This window comes from Pongo abelii, chromosome 14 (genome assembly GCF_028885655.2).
Source record: "Pongo abelii isolate AG06213 chromosome 14, NHGRI_mPonAbe1-v2.0_pri, whole genome shotgun sequence".
NCBI classification, from domain to species: domain Eukaryota; kingdom Metazoa; phylum Chordata; class Mammalia; order Primates; family Hominidae; genus Pongo; species Pongo abelii.
In genome coordinates, this window is record NC_071999.2 from 16,228,168 (window position 1) to 16,254,782 (window position 26,615).

A 26,615-nucleotide genomic window follows, 5' to 3' on the forward strand; every position below is an offset into this window, starting at 1 on the left:
CAGGCCTAGTGAGAGAAGAGACACAAAATGGAATACTAAACAGCCAGGAAAAGGAATGAGGGTCAGACACAGGCTGCAGTGTGAGTGAACATGGAAGTCATCAGGCCCAGTAAGGGAAGAGACACACAATGGAATACTATACAGCCAGGAAAAGGAATGAGGGTCAGATGCAGGCAGCGGCACGGGTGAACCTTGAAAACAGCAGGCTCGGTGGGAAAAGAGACACACAATGGAATACTATATAGCAAGTTAAAACGAATGAGGGTCAGATGCAGGCTGCAGTGTGAATGAACCTGGAAGATCTCACGCCCAGTGAAGGAAGAGACACACAATGGAATACCACACAGCCAGGAAAATGGATGAGGGTCAGACGCAGGCTGCGGCATGGGTGAAGTTTGAAGTCATCAGGCCAAGTGGGAGAAGAGACAAACAATGGAATACCATAAAGCCAGGAAAAGGAATGAAGGTCAGATGCAGGCTGCAGTGTGAATGAAACAGGAAGATCTCAGGCACAGTGAGAGAAGAGACACAAAGTGGAATACTATACAGCCAGGAAAAGGAATGAGGATCAGATGCAGGCTGCAGTGTGAATGAAACAGGAAGATCTCAGGCACAGTGAGAGAAGAGACACAAAGTGGAATACTATACAGCCAGGAAAAGGAATGAGGGTCAGATGCAGGCTGCAGTGTGAATGAAACAGGAAGATCTCAGGCACAGTGAGAAAAGGGACACACAGTGAAATACTATACAGCCAGGAAAAGGAATGAGGGTCAGATGCAGGCTGCAGTGTGAATGAACATGGAAGACATCAGGCCCAGTAAGAGAAGAGACACACAATGGAATACTATATGGCCAGGAAAAGAAATGAATGTCAAATGCAGGCTGCAGTGTGAATGAACGTTGAACACATCAGGCCCAGTGAGAGAAGAGACACACAATGGAATACTACACAGCCAGGAAAAGGAATGAGGGTCAGAGGCAGGATGCAGCGTGGACGAACATTCAAGACCTCAGGCCTAGTGAGAGAAGAGACACACAATGGAATACTACACAGCCAGGAAAAGAAATGAGGGTCAGACACAGGCTGCAGTGTTAGTGAACCTGGAAGACATCATGCCCAGTAAGAGAAGACACACACAATGGAATGCTATACAGCCAGTAAAAAGAATGACGGTCAGACACAGGCTGCAGTGTTAATGAACCTTGAAGACATCAGACCCAGTGAGAGAAGAGACACATAATGGAATACTATAGAGCCAGGAAAAGGAAAGAGGATCACATGCAGGCTGCAGAGTGAAGGAAATTTGAATACATGAGGCCCAGTGAGAGAAGAGACACGCAATGGAATACTACACAGCCAGGAAAAAGAATGAGGGTCAGAAGCAAGCTGCGGCATGGTTGAACCTTGAAAACAAAAGGCCCAGTGAGAAAAGAGACACACAATGGAATACTATACAGCCACGAAAAGGAATGAGGGTCAGATGCAGGCTGCAGCATGGGTGAACCTTGAAGACATCAGGCTCGGTGGGAGAAGAGAAACACAATGGAATACTATATGGCCAGCAAAATCGAATGAGGCTCAGATGCAGGCTGCAGTGTGAATGAACCTGGAAGATCTCAGGCCCAGTGAAGGAAGAGACACACAATGGAATACCATAGAGCAAGGAAAAGGAAAGAGGTTCAGAAGCAGGCTGCGGCATGGGTGAACATTGAAGACATCAGGCCCAGTGAGAGAAGAGACACACAATGGAATACTATACAGACAGGAAAAGGAATGAGGGTCAGACGCAGGCTACAGTGTGAATGAAACTTGAAGTCATCAGGACCAGTAAGAGAATAAACAGTCAATGGAATACTATACAGCCAGGAAAAGAAATGAGGGTCAGACGCAGGCTGCGGCATGGGTGAAAAGTGAAGACATCACGCACAGTGGGAGAAGAGACACACAACGAAATACCATATAGCCAGGAAAAGGTATGAGGGTCAGACTCAGGCTGCAGTGTGGATGAACCTTGAAGGCATCAGGCCCAGTGAGACAAGAGACACACTATGGAATAGTATACAGCCAGGAAAAGGAATGAGGGTCAGACGCAGGCTACAGTGTGAATGAAACTTGAAGACATCAGGCCCAGTAAGAGAATACACACTCAATGGAATACTATACAGCCAGGAAAAGGAATGAGGTTCAGACGCAGGCTGCGGCATGGGTGAAAAGTGAAGACATCACGCACAGTGGGAGAAGAGACACACAACGAAATACCATTTAGCCAGGAAAAGGAATAAGGGTCAGATGCAGGCTGCAGTGTGAATGAAACAGGAAGATCTCAGGCACAGTGAGAGAAGAGACACAAAGTGGAATACTATACAGCCAGGAAAAGGAATGAGGGTCAGATGCAGGCTGCAGTGTGAATGAAACAGGAAGATCTCAGGCACAGTGAGAAAAGAGACACACAGTGGCATACTATACAGCCAGGAAAAGGAATGTGTGTCAGATGCAGGCTGCAGTGTGAATGAACCTGGAAGACATCAGGCCCAGTAAGAGAAGAGACACACAATGGAATACTATATGGCCAGGAAAAGAAATGAATGTCAGATGCAGGCTGCAGTGTGAATGAACGTTGAACACATCAGGCCCAGTGAGAGAAGAGACACACAATGGAATACTACACAGCCAGGAAAAGGAATGAGGTTCAGAGGCAGGATGTAGCGTGGACGAACATTCAAGACCTCAGGCCTAGTGAGAGAAGAGACACACAATGAAATACTACACAGCCAGGAAAAGAAATGAGGGTCAGACACAGGCTGCAGTGTTAGTGAACCTGGAAGACATCATGCCCAGTAAGAGAAGACACACACAATGGAATGCTATACAGCCAGTAAAAAGAATGACGGTCAGACACAGGCTGCAGTGTTAATGAACCTTGAAGACATCAGACCCAGTGAGAGAAGAGACACAAAATGGAATACTATAGAGCCAGGAAAAGGAAGGAGGATCAGATGCAGGCTGCAGAGTGAAGGAAATTTGAATACATGAGGCCCAGTGAGAGAAGAGACACACAATGGAATACTACACAGCCAGGAAAAAGAATGAGGGTCAGAAGCAGGCTGCGGCATGGGTGAACCTTGAAGACAAAAGGCCCAGTGAGAAAAGAGACACACAATGGAATACTATACAGCCAGGAAAAGGAATGAGGATCAGATGCAGGCTGCGGCATGGGTGAACCTTGAAGACATCAGGTCCGGTGGGAGAAGAGACACACAATGGAATACTATATGGCCAGCAAAAACGAATGAGGCTCAGATTCAGGCTGCAGTGTGGATGAACCTGGAAGATCTCAGGCCCAGTGAAGGAAGACACACAATGGAATACCATAGAGCAAGGAAAAGGAAAGAGGTTCAGAAGCAGGCTGCGGCATGGGTGAACATTGAAGACATTAGGCCTATTGAGAGAAGAGTCACACAATGGAATACTATACAGTCAGGAAAAGGAATGAGGGTCAGACGCAGGATGCAGTGTGAATGAAACTTGAAGACATCAGGCCATGTAAGAGAAGAGACACTCAATGGAATACTACAGAGCCAGGAAAGGGAATGAGGGTCAGATGCAGGCTGCAGCGTGGATGAACATTCAAGACCTCAGGCCTAGTGAGAGAAGAGACAAACAATGCAATACTACACAGCAAGGAAAAGGAATGAGGGTCAGACACAGGCTCCAATGTGAGTGAACCTGGAAGACATCAGGACCAGAAAGAGAAGAGACACACAGTGGAATACTATACAGCCAGGAAAAGGAATGAGGGTCAGATGCAGGGTGCGGCATGGGTGAACCTTGAAAACATCAGGCCCGGTGGGAGAAGAGACACACAATGGAATACTATGTGGCCAGCAAAAACGAATGAGGCTCAGATGCAGGCTGCAGTGTGAATGAACCTGGAAGATCTCACGCCCAGTGAAGGAAGAGGCACACAATGGAATACCATACAGCCAGGAAAAGGAATGAGGGTCAGACGCAGGCTGCGGCATGGGTGAACTTTGAAGTCATCAGGCCAAGTGGGAGAAGAGACAAACAATGGAATACCATAAAGCCAGGAAAAGGAATGAAGGTCAGACGAGGGCTGCGGCATGTGTGAACCTTGAAGACATCAGGCCCAGTGGTAGAAGAGACACACAATGGAATACTATACATCCAGGAAAAGGAATGAGGGTCTGATGCAGGCTGCAGTGGAAATGAACCTGGAAGACATCAGGCCCAGTAACAGAAGAGACACACAATGGAATACTATACATCCAGGAAAAGGAATGAGGGTCAGACGCAGGCTGCGGCATGGGTGAAAAGTGAAGACATCACGCACAGTGGGAGAAGAGACACACAACGAAATGCCATATAGCCAGGAAAAGGAATGACGGTCAGACTCAGGCTGCAGTGTGGATGAACCTTGAAGGCATCAGGCCCAGTGAGACAAGAGACACACTATGGAATAGTATACAGCCAGGAAAAGGAATGAGGGTCAGAAGCAGGCTACAGTGTGAATGAACATTGAAGACATCAGGCCCAGTAAGAGAATACACACTCAATGGAATACTATACAGCCAGGAAAAGGAATGAGGTTCAGACGCTGGCTGCGGCATGGGTGAAAAGTGAAGACATCACGCACAGTGGGAGAAGAGACACACAACGAAATACCATATAACCAGGAAAAGGAATGAGGGTAAGACACAGGCTGCAGTGTGGATGAACATTGAAGGCATCAGGCCCAGTGAGACAAGAGACACACTATGGAATACTATACAGCCAGGAAAAGGAATGAGGGTCAGATGCAGGCTGTAGTGTGAATGAAACAGGAAGATCTCAGGCACAGTGAGAAAAGAGACACACAGTGTAATACTATACAGCCACGAAAAGGAATGAGGGTCAGATGCAGGCTGCAGTGTGAATGAACCTGGAAGACATCAGGCAAAGTAAGAGAAGAGACACACAATGGAATACTATATGGCCAGGAAAAGAAATGAATGTCAGATGCAGGCTGCAGTGTGAATGAACGTTGAACACATCAGGGCCAGTGAAAGAAGAGACACACAATGGAATACTACACAGCCAGGAAAAGGAATGAGGGTCAGAGGCAGGATGCAGCGTGGACGAACATTCAAGACCTCAGGCCTAGTGAGAGAAGAGACACACAATGGAATACTACACAGCCAGGAAAAGAAATGAGGGTCAGACACAGGCTGCAGTGTTAGTGAATATGGAAGACATCATGCCCAGTAAGAAAAGACACACACAATGGAATGCTATACAGCCAGTAAAAAGAATGACGGTCAGACACAGGCTGCAGTGTTAATGAACATTGAAGACATCAGACCCAGTGAGAGAAGAGACACAAAATGGAATACTATAGAGCCAGGAAAAGGAAAGAGGATCAGATGCAGGCTGCAGAGTGAAGGAAATTTGAATACATCAGGCCCAGTGAGAGAAGAGACACGCAATGGAATAGTACACAGCCAGGAAGAAGAATGAGGGTCAGAAGCAGGCTGCGGCATGGGTGAACCTTGAAGACAAAAGGCCCAGTGAGAAAAGAGACACACAATGGAATACTATACAGCCAGGAAAAGGAATGAGGTTCAGATGCAAGGTGCGGCATGGGTGAACCTTGAAGACATCAGGCTCGGTGGGAGAAGAGACACACAATGGAATGCTATATGGCCAGCAAAAACGAATGAGGCTCAGATGCAGGCTGCAGTGTGAATGAACATGGAAGATCTCAGGCCCAGTGAAGGAAGAGACACACAATGGAATACCATAGAGCAAGGAAAAGGAAAGAGGTTCAGAAGCAGGCTGCGGCATGGGTGAACATTGAAGACATTAGTCCCAGTGAGAGAAGAGACACACAATGGAATTCTATACAGCCAGGAAAAGGAATGAGGGTCAGACGCAGGCTACAGTGTGAATGAAAATTGAAGACATCAGGCCCAGTAAGAGAATACACACTCAATGGAATACTATACAGCCAGGAAAAGGAATGAGGTTCAGACGCTGGCTGCGGCATGGGTGAAAAGTGAAGACATCACGCACAGTGGGAGAAGAGACACACAACGAAATACCATATAACCAGGAAAAGGAATGAGGGTAAGACACAGGCTGCAGTGTGGATGAACCTTGAAGACATCAGGCCCAGTGAGACAAGAGACACACTATGGAATACTATACAGCCAGGAAAAGGAATGAGGGTCAGATGCAGGCTGCAGTGTGAATGAAAGAGGAAGACCTCAGGCACAGTGAGAAAAGAGACACACAGTGGAATACTATACAGCCAGGAAAAGGAATGAGGGTCAGATGCAGGCTGCAGTCTGAATGAACCTGGAAGATCTCACGCCCAGTGAAGGAAGAGACACACAATGGAATACCATACAGCCAGGAAAAGGAATGAGGGTCAGACGCAGGCTGCGGCATGGGTGAACTTTGAAGTCATCAGGCCAAGTGGGAAAAGAGACAAACAATGGAATACCACAAAGCCAGGAAAAGGAATGAAGGTCAGACGAGGGCTGCGGCATGGGTGAACCTTAAAGACATCAGGCCCAGTGGTAGAAGAGACACACAATGGAATACTATACATCCAGGAAAAGGAATGAGGTTCTGATGCAGGCTGCAGTGGAAATGAACCTGGAAGACATCAGGCCCAGTAACAGAAGAGACACACAATGGAATACTATACAGACAGGAAAAGGAATGAGGGTCAGACGCAGGCTACAGTGTGAATGAAACTTGAAGACATCAGGCCCAGTAAGAGAATACACACTCTATGGAATACCATATAGCCAGGAAAAGGAATGAGGGTCAGATTCAGGCTGCAGTGTGAATGAAACAGGAAGATCTCAGGCACAGTGAGAGAAGAGACACAAAGTGGAATACTATACAGCCAGGAAAAGGAATGAGGGTCAGATGCAGGCTGCAGTGTGAATCAAACAGGAAGATCTCAGGCACAGTGAGAAAAGAGACACACAGTGGAATACTATACAGCCAGGAAAAGGAATGAGGTTCAGATGCAGGCTGCAGTGTGAATGAACCTGGAAGACATCAGGCCCAGTAAGAGAAGAGACACACAATGGAATACTATATGGCCAGGAAAAGAAATGAATGTCAGATGCAGGCTGCAGTGTGAATGAACGTTGAACACATTAGGCCCAGTGAGAGAAGAGACACACAATGGAATACTACACAGCCAGGAAAAGGAATGAGGGTCAGAGGCAGGATGAAGCGTGGATGAACATTCAAGACCTCAGGCCTAGTGAGAGAAGAGACACACAATGGAATACTACACAGCCAGGAAAAGAAATGAGGGTCAGACACAGGCTGCAGTGTTAGTGAACCTGGAAGACATCATGCCCAGTAAGAGAAGACACACACAATGGAATGCTATACAGCCAGTAAAAAGAATGACGGTCAGACACAGGCTGCAGTGTTAATGAACATTGAAGACATCAGACCCAGTGAGAGAAGAGACACAAAATGGAATACTATAGAGCCAGGAAAAGGAAAGAGGATCAGATGCAGGCTGCAGAGTGAAGGAAATTTGAATACATCAGGCCCAGTGAGAGAAGAGACACGCAATGGAATACTACACAGCCAGGAAAAAGAATGAGGTTCAGAAGCAGGCTGAGGCATGGGTGAACCTTGAAGACAAAAGGCCCAGTGAGAAAAGAGACACACAATGGAATACTATACAGCCAGGAAAAGGAATGAGGGTCAGATGCAGGGTGCGGCATGGGTGAACCTTGAAGACATCAGGCCCGGTGGGAGAAGAGACACACAATGGAATACTATATGGCCAGCAAAAACGAATGAGGCTCAGATGCAGGCTGCAGTGTGAATGAACCTGGAAGATCTCAGGCCCAAAGAAGGAAGAGACACACAATGGAATACCATACAGCGAGGAAAAGGAATGAGGGTCAGAAGCAGGCTGCAGTGTGAGTGAACCTGGAAGACATCAGGCCGAGTAAGAGAAGAGACACACAATGGAATACTATACATCCAGGAAAAGGAATGAGGGTCAGACGCAGGCTGCGGCATGGGTGAACTTTGAAGACATCAGGCCCAGTGGGAGAAGAGACACACAATGGAATACTATACATCCAGAAAAAGGAATGAGGGTCAGATGCAGGCTGCAGTGGGAATGAACCTGGAAGACATCAGGCCCAGTAAGAGAAGAGACACACTATGGAATACTATACAGACAGGAAAAGGAATGAGGGTCAGACGCAGGCTACAGTGTGAATGAAACTTGAAGTCATCAGGCCCAGTAAGAGAATAAACAGTCAATGGAATACTATACAGCCAGGAAAAGGAATGAGGGTCAGACGCAGGCTGCGGCATGGGTGAAAAGTGACGACATCGCGCACAGTGGGAGAAGAGACCCAAAACGAAATACCATATAGCCAGGAAAAAGTATGAGGGTCAGACACAGGCTGCAGTGTGGATGTACCTTGAAGGCATCAGGCCCAATGAGACAAGAGACACACTATGGAATAGTATACAGCCAGGAAAAGGAATGAGGGTCAGACGCATGCTGCGACATGGGTGAACCTTGAAGGCATCAGGCCCAGTGTGAGAAGAGACACACAATGGAATACTATACAGCCAGGAAAAGGAATGAGGGTCTGATGCAGGCTGAGGCATGGGTGAACCTTGAACACATCAGGCCCGGTGGGAGAAGAGACACACAATGGAATACTATATGGCCAGCTAAAACGAACGAGCGTCAGATGCAAGCTGCAGTGTGAATGAACCTGGAAGATCTCAGGCCCAGTGAAGGAAGAGACACACAATGGAATACCATACAGCGAGGAAAAGGAATGAGGGTCAGAAGCAGGCTGTGGCATGGGTGAACATAGGAGACATCAGGCCCAGTGAGAAAAGAGACACGCAATGGAATACTATACAGCCAGGGAAAGGAATGAGGGTCAGATGTAGGCTGCAGTGTGAATGAAACTTGAAGACATCAGGCCCAGTAAGAGAACAGACACTTAATGGAATACTCTACAGCCAGGAAAAGGAATGAGGGAGAGACCCAGGCTGCGGCATGGGTGACCCGTGAAGACATCAGGCCCACTGGGAGAAGAGACACACAATGAAATACCATACAGCCAGGAAATGGAATGAGGGTCAGATGCAGGCTGTCTCATGGGTGAACCTTAAAGGCATCAGGCCCAGTGGTAGAAGAGACCCACAATGGAATACTATACAGCCGGGAAAAGGAATGAGGGTCAGACGCAGGCTGCGGCATGGGTGAACTTTGAAGACATCAGGCCCAATGGGAGGAGAGACACACAATGGAATACTGTAGAGCCAGGAAAAGGAATGAGGGTCAGATTCAGGCTGCAGTGTGAATGAACCTGGAAAATCTCAGGCCCAGTGAGAGAAGAGACGCACAGTGGAACACTATACATCCAGGAAAAGGAATGAGGGTCAGATGCATGCTGCGGCATGGATTAACCTTGAAGACATCAGGCCCGGTGGGAGAAGAGACAGACAATGGAATACTATATGGGCAGCTGAAACGAACGAGCGTCAGATGCAGGCTGCAGTGTGAATGAACCTGCAAGATCTCAGGCCCAGTGAAGGAAGAGACACAAAATGGAATACCATACAGCCAGGAAAAGGAATGAGGGTCAGAAGAAGGCTGTGGCATGGGTGAACTTTGAAGTCATCAGGCCAAGTGGAAGAAGAGACAAACAATGGAATACCATAAAGCCAGGAAAAGGAATGAAGGTCAGACGCAGGCTGCGGCATGGGTGAACCTTGAAGACATCAGGCCCAGTGGTAGAAGAGACACACAATGGAACACTATACATCCAGGAAAAGGAATGAGGGTCAGACGCAGGCTGCGGCATGGGTGAACTTTGAAGACATCAGGCCCAGTGGGAGAAGAGACACACAATGAAATACCATATAGCCAGTAAAAGGAATGTGGGTCAGATGCAGGCTGCAGTGTGAATGAAACAGGAAGATCTCAGGCACAGTGAGAGAAGAGACACAAAGTGGAATACTATACAGCCAGGAAAAGGAATGAGGGTCAGATGCAGGCTGCAGTGTGAATGAAACAGGAAGATCTCAGGCACAGTGAGAAAAGAGACACACAGTGGAATACTATACAGCCAGGAAAAGGAATGAGGGTCAGATGCAGGCTGCAGTGTGAATGAACATGGAAGACATCAGGCCCAGTAAGAGAAGAGACACACAATGGAATACTATATGGCCAGGAAAAGAAATGAATGTCAGATGCAGGCTGCAGGGTGAATGAACGTTGAACACATCAGGCCCAGTGAGAGAAGAGACACACAATGGAATACTACACAGCCAGGAAAAGGAATGAGGGTCAGAGGCAGGATGCAGCATGGACGAACATTCAAGACCTCAGGCCTAGTGAGAGAAGAGACACACAATGGAATACTACACAGCCAGGAGAAGAAATGAGGGTCAGACACAGGCTGCAGTGTGAGTGAACCTGGAAGACATCAGGCCCAGTAAGAGAAGAGACACACAATGGAATACTATACAGCCAGGAAAAGGAATGAGGGTCAGATGCAGGCTGCAGCACGGGTGAACCTTGAACACATCAGGCCCTGTGGGAGAAGTGACACACAATGGAATACTATATGGCCAGTTAATACGAATGAGGGTCAGATGCAGGCTGCAGTGTGAATGAACCTGGAAGATCTCACGCCCAGTGAAGGAAGAGACACACAATGGAATACCATACAGCCAGGAAAAGGAATGAGGGTCAGACGCAGGCTGCGGCATGGGTGAACATTGAAGTCATCAGGCCAAGTGGGAGAAGAGACAAACAATGGAATACCATAAAGCCAGGAAAAGGAATGAAGGTCAGACGCAGGCTGCGGCATGGGTGAACCTTGAAGACATCAGGCCCAGTGGTAGAAGAGACACACAATGGAACACTATACATCCAGGAAAAGGAATGAGGGTCAGACGCAGGCTGCGGCATGGGTGAACTTTGAAGACATCAGGCCCAGTGGGAGAAGAGACACACAATGGAATACTAAACATCCAGAAAAAGGAATGAGGGTCAGATGCAGGCTGCAGTGGGAATGAACCTGGAAGACATCAGGCCCAGTAAGAGAAGAGACACACAATGGAATACTATACAGACAGGAAAAGGAATGAGGGTCAGACGCAGGCTACAGTGTGAATGAAACTTGAAGTCATCAGGCCCAGTAAGAGAATAAACAGTCAATGGAATACTATACAGCCAGGAAAAGGAATGAGGGTCAGACGCAGGCTGCGGCATGGGTGAAAAGTGACGACATCGCGCACAGTGGGAGAAGAGACCCAAAACGAAATACCATATAGCCAGGAAAAAGTATGAGGTTCAGACACAGGCTGCAGTGTGGATGTACCTTGAAGGCATCAGGCCCAATGAGACAAGAGACACACTATGGAATAGTATACAGCCAGGAAAAGGAATGAGGGTCAGACGCATGCTGCGACATGGGTGAACCTTGAAGGCATCAGGCCCAGTGTGAGAAGAGACACACAATGGAATACTATACAGCCAGGAAAAGGAATGAGGGTCTGATGCAGGCTGAGGCATGGGTGAACCTTGAACACATCAGGCCCGGTGGGAGAAGAGACACACAATGGAATACTATATGGCCAGCTAAAACGAACGAGCGTCAGATGCAAGCTGCAGTGTGAATGAACCTGGAAGATCTCAGGCCCAGTGAAGGAAGAGACACACAATGGAATACCATACAGCGAGGAAAAGGAATGAGGGTCAGAAGCAGGCTGTGGCATGGGTGAACATAGGAGACATCAGGCCCAGTGAGAAAAGAGACACGCAATGGAATACTATACAGCCAGGGAAAGGAATGAGGGTCAGATGTAGGCTGCAGTGTGAATGAAACTTGAAGACATCAGGCCCAGTAAGAGAACAGACACTTAATGGAATACTCTACAGCCAGGAAAAGGAATGAGGGAGAGACCCAGGCTGCGGCATGGGTAACCCGTGAAGACATCAGGCCCACTGGGAGAAGAGACACACAATGAAATACCATACAGCCAGGAAATGGAATGAGGGTCAGATGCAGGCTGTCTCATGGGTGAACCTTAAAGGCATCAGGCCCAGTGGTAGAAGAGACCCACAATGGAATACTATACAGCCGGGAAAAGGAATGAGGGTCAGACGCAGGCTGCGGCATGGGTGAACTTTGAAGACATCAGGCCCAATGGGAGGAGAGACACACAATGGAATACTGTAGAGCCAGGAAAAGGAATGAGGGTCAGATTCAGGCTGCAGTGTGAATGAACCTGGAAAATCTCAGGCCCAGTGAGAGAAGAGACGCACAGTGGAACACTATACATCCAGGAAAAGGAATGAGGGTCAGATGCATGCTGCGGCATGGATTAACCTTGAAGACATCAGGCCCGGTGGGAGAAGAGACAGACAATGGAATACTATATGGGCAGCTGAAACGAACGAGCGTCAGATGCAGGCTGCAGTGTGAATGAACCTGCAAGATCTCAGGCCCAGTGAAGGAAGAGACACAAAATGGAATACCATACAGCCAGGAAAAGGAATGAGGGTCAGAAGAAGGCTGTGGCATGGGTGAACTTTGAAGTCATCAGGCCAAGTGGGAGAAGAGACAAACAATGGAATACCATAAAGCCAGGAAAAGGAATGAAGGTCAGACGCAGGCTGCGGCATGGGTGAACCTTGAAGACATCAGGCCCAGTGGTAGAAGAGACACACAATGGAACACTATACATCCAGGAAAAGGAATGAGGGTCAGACGCAGGCTGCGGCATGGGTGAACTTTGAAGACATCAGGCCCAGTGGGAGAAGAGACACACAATGAAATACCATATAGCCAGTAAAAGGAATGAGGGTCAGATGCAGGCTGCAGTGTGAATGAAACAGGAAGATCTCAGGCACAGTGAGAGAAGAGACACAAAGTGGAATACTATACAGCCAGGAAAAGGAATGAGGGTCAGATGCAGGCTGCAGTGTGAATGAAACAGGAAGATCTCAGGCACAGTGAGAAAAGAGACACACAGTGGAATACTATACAGCCAGGAAAAGGAATGAGGGTCAGATGCAGGCTGCAGTGTGAATGAACATGGAAGACATCAGGCCCAGTAAGAGAAGAGACACACAATGGAATACTATATGGCCAGGAAAAGAAATGAATGTCAGATGCAGGCTGCAGGGTGAATGAACGTTGAACACATCAGGCCCAGTGAGAGAAGAGACACACAATGGAATACTACACAGCCAGGAAAAGGAATGAGGGTCAGAGGCAGGATGCAGCATGGACGAACATTCAAGACCTCAGGCCTAGTGAGAGAAGAGACACACAATGGAATACTACACAGCCACGAGAAGAAATGAGGGTCAGACACAGGCTGCAGTGTGAGTGAACCTGGAAGACATCAGGCCCAGTAAGAGAAGAGACACACAATGGAATACTATACAGCCAGGAAAAGGAATGAGGGTCAGATGCAGGCTGCAGCACGGGTGAACCTTGAACACATCAGGCCCTGTGGGAGAAGTGACACACAATGGAATACTATATGGCCAGTTAATACGAATGAGGGTCAGATGCAGGCTGCAGTGTGAATGAACCTGGAAGATCTCACGCCCAGTGAAGGAAGAGACACACAATGGAATACCATACAGCCAGGAAAAGGAATGAGGGTCAGACGCAGGCTGCGGCATGGGTGAACATTGAAGTCATCAGGCCAAGTGGGAGAAGAGACAAACAATGGAATACCATAAAGCCAGGAAAAGGAATGAAGGTCAGACGCAGGCTGCGGCATGGGTGAACCTTGAAGACATCAGGCCCAGTGGTAGAAGAGACACACAATGGAACACTATACATCCAGGAAAAGGAATGAGGGTCAGACGCAGGCTGCGGCATGGGTGAACTTTGAAGACATCAGGCCCAGTGGGAGAAGAGACACACAATGGAATACTAAACATCCAGAAAAAGGAATGAGGGTCAGATGCAGGCTGCAGTGGGAATGAACCTGGAAGACATCAGGCCCAGTAAGAGAAGAGACACACAATGGAATACTATACAGACAGGAAAAGGAATGAGGGTCAGACGCAGGCTACAGTGTGAATGAAACTTGAAGTCATCAGGCGCAGTAAGAGAATAAACAGTCAATGGAATACTATACAGCCAGGAAAAGGAATGAGGGTCAGACGCAGGCTGCGGCATGGGTGAAAAGTGACGACATCGCGCACAGTGGGAGAAGAGACCCAAAACGAAATACCATATAGCCAGGAAAAAGTATGAGGGTCAGACACAGGCTGCAGTGTGGATGTACCTTGAAGGCATCAGGCCCAATGAGACAAGAGACACACTATGGAATAGTATACAGCCAGGAAAAGGAATGAGGGTCAGACGCATGCTGCGACATGGGTGAACCTTGAAGGCATCAGGCCCAGTGTGAGAAGAGACACACAATGGAATACTATACAGCCAGGAAAAGGAATGAGGGTCTGATGCAGGCTGAGGCATGGGTGAACCTTGAACACATCAGGCCCGGTGGGAGAAGAGACACACAATGGAATACTATATGGCCAGCTAAAACGAACGAGCGTCAGATGCAAGCTGCAGTGTGAATGAACCTGGAAGATCTCAGGCCCAGTGAAGGAAGAGACACCCAATGGAATACCATACAGCGAGGAAAAGGAATGAGGGTCAGAAGCAGGCTGTGGCATGGGTGAACATAGGAGACATCAGGCCCAGTGAGAAAAGAGACACGCAATGGAATACTATACAGCCAGGGAAAGGAATGAGGGTCAGATGTAGGCTGCAGTGTGAATGAAACTTGAAGACATCAGGCCCAGTAAGAGAACAGACACTTAATGGAATACTCTACAGCCAGGAAAAGGAAAGAGGGAGAGACCCAGGCTGCGGCATGGGTGACCCGTGAAGACATCAGGCCCACTGGGAGAAGAGACACACAATGAAATACCATACAGCCAGGAAATGGAATGAGGGTCAGATGCAGGCTGTCTCATGGGTGAACCTTAAAGGCATCAGGCCCAGTGGTAGAAGAGACCCACAATGGAATACTATACAGCCGGGAAAAGGAATGAGGGTCAGACGCAGGCTGCGGCATGGGTGAACTTTGAAGACATCAGGCCCAATGGGAGGAGAGACACACAATGGAATACTGTAGAGCCAGGAAAAGGAATGAGGGTCAGATTCAGGCTGCAGTGTGAATGAACCTGGAAAATCTCAGGCCCAGTGAGAGAAGAGACGCACAGTGGAACACTATACATCCAGGCAAAGGAATGAGGGTCAGATGCATGCTGCGGCATGGATTAACCTTGAAGACATCAGGCCCGGTGGGAGAAGAGACAGACAATGGAATACTATATGGGCAGCTGAAACGAACGAGCGTCAGATGCAGGCTGCAGTGTGAATGAACCTGCAAGATCTCAGGCCCAGTGAAGGAAGAGACACAAAATGGAATACCATACAGCCAGGAAAAGGAATGAGGGTCAGAAGAAGGCTGTGGCATGGGTGAACTTTGAAGTCATCAGGCCAAGTGGGAGAAGAGACAAACAATGGAATACCATAAAGCCAGGAAAAGGAATGAAGGTCAGACGCAGGCTGCGGCATGGGTGAACCTTGAAGACATCAGGCCCAGTGGTAGAAGAGACACACAATGGAACACTATACATCCAGGAAAAGGAATGAGGGTCAGACGCAGGCTGCGGCATGGGTGAACTTTGAAGACATCAGGCCCAGTGGGAGAAGAGACACACAATGAAATACCATATAGCCAGTAAAAGGAATGAGGGTCAGATGCAGGCTGCAGTGTGAATGAAACAGGAAGATCTCAGGCACAGTGAGAGAAGAGACACAAAGTGGAATACTATACAGCCAGGAAAAGGAATGAGGGTCAGATGCAGGCTGCAGTGTGAATGAAACAGGAAGATCTCAGGCACAGTGAGAAAAGAGACACACAGTGGAATACTATACAGCCAGGAAAAGGAATGAGGGTCAGATGCAGGCTGCAGTGTGAATGAACATGGAAGACATCAGGCCCAGTAAGAGAAGAGACACACAATGGAATACTATATGGCCAGGAAAAGAAATGAATGTCAGATGCAGGCTGCAGGGTGAATGAACGTTGAACACATCAGGCCCAGTGAGAGAAGAGACACACAATGGAATACTACACAGCCAGGAAAAGGAATGAGGGTCAGAGGCAGGATGCAGCATGGACGAACATTCAAGACCTCAGGCCTAGTGAGAGAAGAGACACACAATGGAATACTACACAGCCAGGAGAAGAAATGAGGGTCAGACACAGGCTGCAGTGTGAGTGAACCTGGAAGACATCAGGCCCAGTAAGAGAAGAGACACACAATGGAATACTATACAGCCAGGAAAAGGAATGAGGGTCAGATGCAGGCTGCAGCACGGGTGAACCTTGAACACATCAGGCCCTGTGGGAGAAGAGACACACAATGGAATACTATATGGCCAGTTAATACGAATGAGGGTCAGATGCAGGCTGCAGTGTGAATGAACCTGGAAGATCTCACGCCCAGTGAAGGAAGAGACACACAATGGAATACCATACAGCCAGGAAAAGGAATGAGGGTCAGACGCAGGCTGCGGCATGGGTGAACATTGAAGTCATCAGGCCAAGTGGGAGAAGAGACAAACAATGGAATACCATAAAGCCAGGAAAAGGAATGAAGGTCAGACGCAGGCTGCGGCATGGGTGAACCTTGAAGACATCAGGCCCAGTGGTAGAAGAGACACACAATGGAACACTATACATCCAGGAAAAGGAATGAGGGTCAGACGCAGGCTGCGGCATGGGTGAACTTTGAAGACATCAGGCCCAGTGGGAGAAGAGACACACAATGGAATACTAAACATCCAGAAAAAGGAATGAGGGTCAGATGCAGGCTGCAGTGGGAATGAACCTGGAAGACATCAGGCCCAGTAAGAGAAGAGACACACAATGGAATACTATACAGACAGGAAAAGGAATGAGGGTCAGACGCAGGCTACAGTGTGAATGAAACTTGAAGTCATCAGGCCCAGTAAGAGAATAAACAGTCAATGGAATACTATACAGCCAGGAAAAGGAATGAGGGTCAGACGCAGGCTGCGGCATGGGTGAAAAGTGAAGACATCGCGCACAGTGGGAGAAGAGACCCAAAACGAAATGCCATATAGCCAGGAAAAAGTATGAGTTTCAGACACAGGCTGCAGTGTGGATGTACCTTGAAGGCATCAGGCCCAATGAGACAAGAGACACACTATGGAATAGTATACAGCCAGGAAAAAGAATGAGGGTCAGACGCATGCAGCGACATGGGTGAACGTTGAAGGCATCAGGCCCAGTGTGAGAAGAGACACACAATGGAATACTATACAGCCAGGAAAAGGAATGAGGGTCTGATGCAGGCTGAGGCATGGGTGAACCATGAACACATCAGGCCCGGTGGGAGAAGAGACACACAATGGAATACTATATGGCCAGCTAAAACGAACGAGCGTCAGATGCAAGCTGCAGTGTGAATGAACCTGGAAGATCTCAGGCCCAGTGAAGGAAGAGACACACAATGGAATACCATACAGCGAGGAAAAGGAATGAGGGTCAGAAGCAGGCTGTGGCATGGGTGAACATAGGAGACATCAGGCCCAGTGAGAAAAGAGACACGCAATGGAATACTATACAGCCAGGAAAAGGAATGAGGGTCAGATGTAGGCTGCAGTGTGAATGAAACTTGAAGACATCAGGCCCAGTAAGAGAACAGACACTTAATGGAATACTCTACAGCCAGGAAAAGGAATGAGGGAGAGACCCAGGCTGCGGCATGGTTGACCCGTGAAGACATCAGGCCCACTGGGAGAAGAGACACACAATGAAATACCATACAGCCAGGAAATGGAATGAGGGTCAGATGCAGGCTCTCTCATGGGTGAACCTTAAAGGCATCAGGCCCAGTGGTAGAAGAGACACACAATGGAATACTATACAGCCGGGAAAAGGAATGAGGGTCAGATGCACGCTGCGGCATGGGTGAACTTTGAAGACATCAGGCCCAATGGGAGGAGAGACACACAATGGAATACTGTAGAGCCAGGAAAAGGAATGATGGTCAGATTCAGGCTGCAGTGGGAATGAACCTGGAAAATCTCAGGCCCAGTGAGAGAAGAGACGCATAGTGGAACACTATACATCCAGGAAAAGGAATGAGGGTCAGATGCAGGCTGCGGCATGGATTAACCTTGAAGACATCAGGCCCGGTGGGAGAAGAGACAGACAATGGAATACTATATGACCAGTTAAAACGAACGAGGGTCAGATGCAGGCTGCAGTGTGAATGAACCTGGAAGATCTCACGCCCAGTGAAGGAAGAGACACACAATGGAATACCATACAGCCAGGAAAAGGAAAGAGGTTAAGAAGCAGGCTGCGGCATGGGTGAACATTGAAGACATTAGGCCCAGTGAGAAAAGAGACACGCAATGGAATACTATACAGCCAGGAAAAGGAATGAGGGTCAGACACAGGCTGCAGTGTGAGTGAACCTGGAAGACATCAGTCCCAGTAAGAGAAGAGACACACAATGGAATACTATACAGCCAGGAAAAGGAATGAGGGTCAGATGCACGCTGCAGCATGGGTGAACCTTGAAAACATCAGGCCCGGTGGGAGAAGAGACACACAATGGAATACTATATGGCCAGTTAAAACGAATGAGGGTCAGATGCAGGCTGCAGTGTGAATGAACCTGGAAGATCTCACGCCCAGTGAAGGAAGAGACACACAATGGAATACCATTCAGCCAGGAAAAGGAATGAGGGTCAGACGCAGGCTGCGGCATGGGTGCACTTTGAAGTCATCAGGCCAAGTGGGAGAAGAGACAAACAATGGAATACCATAAAGCCAGGAAAAGGAATGAAGGTCAGACGCAGGCTGCGGCATGGGTGAACCTTGAAGACATCAGGCCCAGTGGTAGAAGAGACACACAATGGAATACTATACATCCAGGAAAAGGAATGAGTGTCAGACGCAGGCTGAGGCATGGGTGAACTTTGAAGACATCAGGCCCAGTGGGAGAAGAGACACACAATGGAATACTATACATCCAGAAAAAGGAATGAGGGTCAGATGCAGGCTGCAGTGGGAATGAACCTGGAAGACATCAGGCCCAGTAAGAGAAGAGACACACAATGGAATACTATACAGACAGGAAAATGAATGAGGGTCAGACGCAGGCTACAGTGTGAATGAATCTTGAAGTCATCAGGCCCAGTAAGAGAATAAACAGTCATTGGAATACTATACAGCCAGGAAAAGGAATGAGGGTCAGACGCAGGCTGCGGCATGGGTGAAAAGTGAAGACATCACGCACAGTGGGAGAAGAGACCCACAACGAAATAACATATAGCCAGGAAAAAGTATGAGGTTCAGACTCAGGCTGCAGTCTGGATGAACCTTGAAGCCATCAGGCCCAGTGAGACAAGAGACACACTATGGAATAGTATACAGCCAGGAAAAAGAATGAGGGTCAGACGCATGCTGCGGCATGGGTGAACGTTGAAGCCATCAGGCCCAGTGGGAGAAGAGACACACAATGGAATACTATACAGCCAGGAAAAGGAATGAGGGTGTGCTGCAGGCTGCGGCATGGGTGAACCTTGAACACATCAGGCCCGGTGGGAGAAGAGACACACAATGGAATACTATATGGCCAGCTAAAACGAACGAGCGTCAGATGCAGGCTGCAGTGTGAATGAACCTGGAAGATCTCAGGCCCAGTGAAGGAAGAGACACACAATGGAATACCATACAGCGAGGAAAAGGAATGAGGGACAGAAGCAGGCTGTGGCATGGGTGAACATAGGAGACATCAGGCCCAGTGAGAAAAGAGACACGCAATGGAATACTATACAGCCAGGAAAAGGACTGAGGGTCAGATGTAGGCTGCAGTGTGAATGAAACTTGAAGACATCAGGCCCAGTAAGAGAACAGACACTTAATGGAATACTCTACAGCCAGGAAAAGGAATGAGGGACAGACCCAGGCTTTGGCATGGGTGACCCGTGAAGATATCAGGCCCACTGGGAGAAGAGACACACAATGAAATACCATACAGCCACGAAATGGAATGAGGGACAGATGCAGGCTATGTCATGGGTGAACCTTAAAGGCATCAGGCCAAGTGGTAGAAGAGACACACAATGGAATACTATACAGCCGGGAAAAGGAATGAGGGTCAGACGCAGGCTGCGGCATGGGTGAACTTTGAAGACATCAGGCCCAATGGGAGGAGAGACACACAATGGAATACTGTAGAGCCAGGAAAAGAAATGAGGGTCAGATTCAGGCTGCAGTGTGAATGAACCTGGAAAATCTCAGGCCCAGTGAGAGAAGAGACGCACAGTGGAACACTATACATCCAGGAAAAGGAATGAGGGTCAGATGCAGGCTGCGGCATGGATTAACCTTGAAGACATCAGGTCCGGTGGGAGAAGAGACAGACAATGGAATACTATATGGCCAGCTAAAACGAACGAGCGTCAGATGCAGGCTGCAGTGTGAATGAACCTGCAAGATCTCAGGCCCAGTGAAGGAAGAGACACATAATGGAATACCATAAAGCCAGGAAAAGGAATGAGGGTCAGAAGAAGGCTGCGGCATGGGTGAACTTTGAAGTCATCAGGCCAAGTGGGAGAAGAGACAAACAATGGAATACCATAAAGCCAGGAAAAGGAATGAAGGTCAGACGCAGGCTGCGGCATGGGTGAACCTTGAAATCATCAGGCCCAGTGGTAGAAGAGACACACAATGGAATACTATACATCCAGGAAAAGGAATGAGTGTCAGACGCAGGCTGCGGCATGGGTGAACATTGAAGACATCAGGCCCAGTGGGAGAAGAGACACACAATGGAATACTATACAGCCATGAAAAGGAATGAGGGTCTGATGCAGGCTGCGGCATGGGTGAACCTTGAACACATCAGGCCCGGTGGGAGAAGAGACAGACAATGGAATACTATATGGCCAGCTAAAACGAACGAGCGTCAGATGCAAGCTGCAGTGTGAATGAACCTGGAAGATCTCAGGCCCAGTGAAGGAAGAGACACACAATGGAATACCATACAGCGAGGAAAAGGAATGAGGGTCAGAAGCAGGCTGTGGCATGGGTGAACATAGGAGACATCAGGCCCAGTGAGAAAAGAGACACGCAATGGAATACTATACAGCCAGGAAAAGGAATGAGGGTCAGATGTAGGCTGCAGTGTGAATGAAACTTGAAGACATCAGGCCCAGTAAGAGAACAGACACTTAATGGAATACTCTACAGCCAGGAAAAGGAATGAGGGAGAGACGCAGGCTGCGGCATGGGTGACCCGTGAAGACATCAGGCCCACTGGGAGAAGAGACACACAATGAAATACCATACAGCCAGGAAATGGAATGAGGGTCAGATGCAGGCTGTCTCATGGGTGAACCTTAAAGGCATCAGGCCCAGTGGTAGAAGAGACACACAATGGAATACTATATGGCCAGTTAAAACGAATGAGGGTCAGATGCAGGCTGCAGTGTGAATGAACCTGGAAGATCTCACGCCCAGTGAAGGAAGAGACACACAATGGAATACTATACATCCAGAAAAAGGAATGAGGGTCAGATGCAGGCTGCAGTGGGAATGAACCTGGAAGACATCAGGCCCAGTAAGAGAAGAGACACACAATGGAATACTATACAGACTGGAAAAGGAATGAGGGTCAGACGCAGGCTACAGTGTGAATGAAACTTGAAGTCATCAGGCCCAGTAAGAGAATAAACAGTCAATGGAATACTATACAGCCAGAAAAAGGAATGAGGGTCAGACGCAGGCTGCGGCATGGGTGAAAAGTGAAGACATCACGCACAGTGGGAGAAGAGACCCACAACGAAATACCATATAGCCAGGAAAAGGTATGAGGGTCAGACACAGGCTGCAGTGTGGATGAACCTTGAAGGCATCAGGCCCAGTGAGACAAGAGACACACTATGGAATAGTATACAGCCAGGAAAAGGAATGAGGGTCAGACGCATGCTGCGGCATGGGTGAACGTTGAAGCCATCAGGCCCAGTGGGAGAAGAGACACACAATGGAATACTATACAGCCATGAAAAGGAATGAGGGTCTGATGCAGGCTGCGGCATGGGTGAACCTTGAACACATCAGGCCCGGAAGGAGAAGAGACACACAATGGAATACTATATGGCCAGCTAAAACGAACGAGCGTCAGATGCAGGCTGCAGTGTGAATGAACCTGGAAGATCTCAGGCCCAGTGAAGGAAGAGACACACAATGGAATACCATACAGTGAGGAAAAGAAATGAGGGTCAGAAGCAGGCTGTGGCATGTGTGAACATAGGAGACATCAGGCCCAGTGAGAAAAGAGACACGCAATGGAATACTATACAGCCAGGAACAGGAATGAGGGTCAGATGTAGGCTGCAGTGTGAATGAAACTTGAAGACCTCAGGCCCAGTAAGAGAACAGACACTTAATGGAATACTCTCCAGCCAGGAAAAGGAATGAGGGACAGACCCAGGCTGCGGCATGGGTGACCCGTGAAGACATCAGGCCCACTGGGAGAATAGACACACAATGGAATGCTATATAGCCAGGAAATGGAATGAGGGTCAGATGCAGGCTGTCTCATGGGTGAACCTTAAAGGCATCAGGCCCAGTGGTAGAAGAGACACAAAATGGAATACTATACAGCCGGGAAAAGGAATGAGGGTGAGACGCAGGCTGCGGCATGGGTGAAAAGTGAAGACATCACGCACAGTGGGAGAAGAGACACACAACGAAATACCATATAGCCAGGAAAAGGAATGAGGGTCAGATGCAGGCTGCAGTGTGAATGAAACAGGAAGATCTCAGGCACAGTGAGAGAAGAGACACAAAGTGGAATACTATACAGCCAGGAAAAGGAATGAGGTTCAGATGCTGGCTGCAGTGTGAATGAAACAGGAAGATCTCAGGCACAGTGAGAAAAGAGACACACAGTGGAATACTATACGGCCAGGAAAAGGAATGAGGGTCAGATGCAGGCTGCAGTGTGAATGAAACTGGAAGACATCAGGCCCAGTAAGAGAAGAGACACACAATGGAATACTATACGGCCAGGAAAAGAAATGAAGGTCAGATGCAGGCTGCAGTGTGAATGAACGTTGAGCACATCAGGCCCAGTGTGAGAAGAGACACACAATGGAATACTACACAGCCAGGAAAAGGAATGAGGGTCAGAGGGAGGATGCAGCGTGGACGAACATTCAAGACCTCAGGCCTAGTGAGAGAAGAGACACACAATGGAATACCACACAGCCAGGAAAAGAAATGAGGGTCAGACACAGGCTGCAGTGTTAGTGAACCTGGAAGACATCAGGCCCAGTAAGAGAAGACACACACAATGGAATGCTATACAGCCAGTAGAAAGAATGACGGTCAGACACAGGCTGCAGTGTTAATGAACCTTTAAGACATCAGACCCAGTGAGAGAAGAGACACAAAATGGAATACTATACAGCCAGGAAAAGGAAAGAGGATCAGATGCAGGCTGCAGAGTGAAGGAAATTTGAATACATCAGGCCCAGTGAGAGAAGAGACACGCAATGGAATACTACACAGCCAGGAAAAAGAATGAGGGTCAGAAGCAGGCTGCGGCATGGGTGAACCTTGAAGACAAAAGGCCCAGTGGGAAAAGAGACACACAATGGAATACTATACAGCCAGGAAAAGTAATGAGGGTCAGACGTAGGCTGCAGTGTGGATGAACATTGAAGACACCATGCCCAGTGAGAGAAGAGACACACAATGGAATACTATACAGCAAGGAAAAGCAATGCGAGTGAGATGCAGGCTGCGGCATGGGTGAACATTGAAGACGTCAGGCCCAGTGGGAGAGGAGACACACAATGGAATACTATATGGCCAGCAGAAACGAATGAGGGTCAAATGTAGGCTGCAGTGTGAATGAACCAGTCAGATTTCAGGCCCACTGAAGGGAGACACACACAATGGAATACCATACAGCCAGGAAAATGAATGAGGGTCAGAAGGAGGCTGCGGCATGGGTTAACATTGAAGACATCAGGCACAGTGAGAGAAGAGACACACAGTATAATACTCTACAGGCAGGAAAAGGAATGAGTGTCAGACGTAGGCTGCAGTGTGAATGAACCTTGAAGACATCAGGCCCAGTAAGGGAAGACACACTCAATGGAATACTATACAGCCAGGAAAAGGAATGAGGGTGAGACACAGGTTGCGGCATGAGTGAACCGGGAAGACATCAGGCCCAGTGGGAGAAGAGACACACAATGGAATACCATACAGCCAGGAAAAGGAATGAGGTTCTTACGCAGGCTGCGGCATGGGTGAACCTTGAAGACATCAGGCCCAGTGGGAGAAGAGACACACAATGGAATATTATACAGCCAGGAAAAGGAATGAGGGTCAGACGCAGCCTGCGGCATGGGTGATCCTTGAAGACATCAGGCCCAGTGGGAGAAGAGACACACAATGGAATACCATAGAGCCAGGAAAAGGAATGAGGGTCAGACGCAGGATGCGGCATGTGTGAACCTTGAACAAATCAGGCCCAGTGGGAGAAGAGACAAACATTGGAATACTATACAGCCAGGAAAAGGAACGAGGGTCGGACACAGGCTGCAGTGTGGATGAACCTAGAAGACACCAGGTCCAGTGAGAGAAAAGACAAACAATGGAATACTATACAGCCAGGAAAAGGAATGTGGGTCAGATATAGGCTGCGGCATGGGTGAACTTTGAAGACATCAGGCCCGGTGGGAGAGGAGACACAGAGTGGAATACTATATGGCCAGTAAAAAGGAATGAGGGACAGATGTAGGCTGCACTGTGAATGAACCTGGAAGATTTCAGGCCCAGTGAAGGAAGAGACACACAATGGAATACCATACAGCCAGGAAAAGGAATGAGGGTCAGAAGCAGGCTGCGGCATGGGTGAACATTGAAGACATCAGGCCCAGTGAGAGAAGAGACACAGAATGGAATACTATACACGCAGGAAACGGAATGAGGGTCAGACGCAGGCTGTTGTGTGAATGAAACTTGAAGACATCAGGCCCAGTGGTAGAAGAGACACACAATGCAATACTATACAGCCAGGAAAAGGAATGAGGGTTACACCCAGGCTGCGGCATGTGTGAACGGTGAAGATATCAGGCCCAGTGGGAGAAGAGACACACAACGAAATACCATATAGCCAGGAAAAGGAATGAGTGTCAGACGCAGGCTGCAGTGTGAATGAACCTGGAAGACATGAGGCCCAGTGAGAGAAGAGACACAGAATGGAATACTATACAGGGAGGAGAAGGAATGAGGGTCAGACGCAGGCTGTTGTGTGAATGAACCTGGAAGACATCAGGCCCAGTAAGAGAAGAGACACACAATGGAATACTATATGGCCAGGAAAAGAAATGAATGTCAGATGCAGGCTGCAGTGTGAATGAACGTTGAACACATCAGGCCCAGTGTGAGAAGAGACACACAATGGAATACTACACAGCCAGGAAAAGAAATGAGGGTCAGACACAGGCTGCAGTGTTAGTGAACCTGGAAGACATCAGGCCCAGTAAGAGAAGACACACACAATGGAATGCTATACAGCCATTAAAAAGAATGACGGTCAGACACAGGCTGCAGTGTTAATGGACCTTGAAGACATCAGACCCAGTGAGAGAAGAGACACAAAATGGAATACTATACAGCCAGGAAAAGGAAAGAGGATCAGATGCAGGCTGCAGAGTGAAGGAAATTTGAATACCTCAGGCCCAGTGAGAGAAGACACACGCAATGGAATACTACACAGCCAGGAAAAAGAATGAGGGTCAGAAGCAGGCTGCGGCATGGGTGAACCTTGAAGACAAAAGGCCCAGTGAGAAAAGAGACACACAATGGAATACTATACAGCCAGGAAAAGTAATGAGGGTCAGACATAGGCTGCAGTGTGGATGAACATTGAAGACACCATGCCCAGTGAGAGAAGTGACACACAATGGAATACTATACAGCAAGGAAAAGCAATGCGGGTGAGATGCAGGCTGCGGCATGGGTGAACCTTGACGTCAGGCCCAGTGGGAGAGGAGACACACAATGGAATACTATATGGCCAGCAAAAACGAATGAGTGTCAAATGTAGGCTGCAGTGTGAATGAACCAGGAAGATTTCAGGCCCACTGAAGGAAGACACACACAATGGAACACCATACAGCCAGGAAAATGAATGAGGGTCAGAAGGAGGCTGCGGCATGGGTGAACATTGAAGACATCAGGCAGAGTGAGAGAAGAGACACACAATATAATACTCTACAGGCAGGAAAAGGAATGAGTGTCAGACGCAGGCTGCAGTGTGAATGAACCTTGAAGACATCAGGGCCAGTAAGGGAAGACACACTCAATGGAATACTATACAGCCAGGAAAAGGAATGAGGGTGAGACACCGGTTGCGGCATGGGTGAACCGGGAAGACATCAGGCTCAGTGGGAGAAGAGACACACAATGG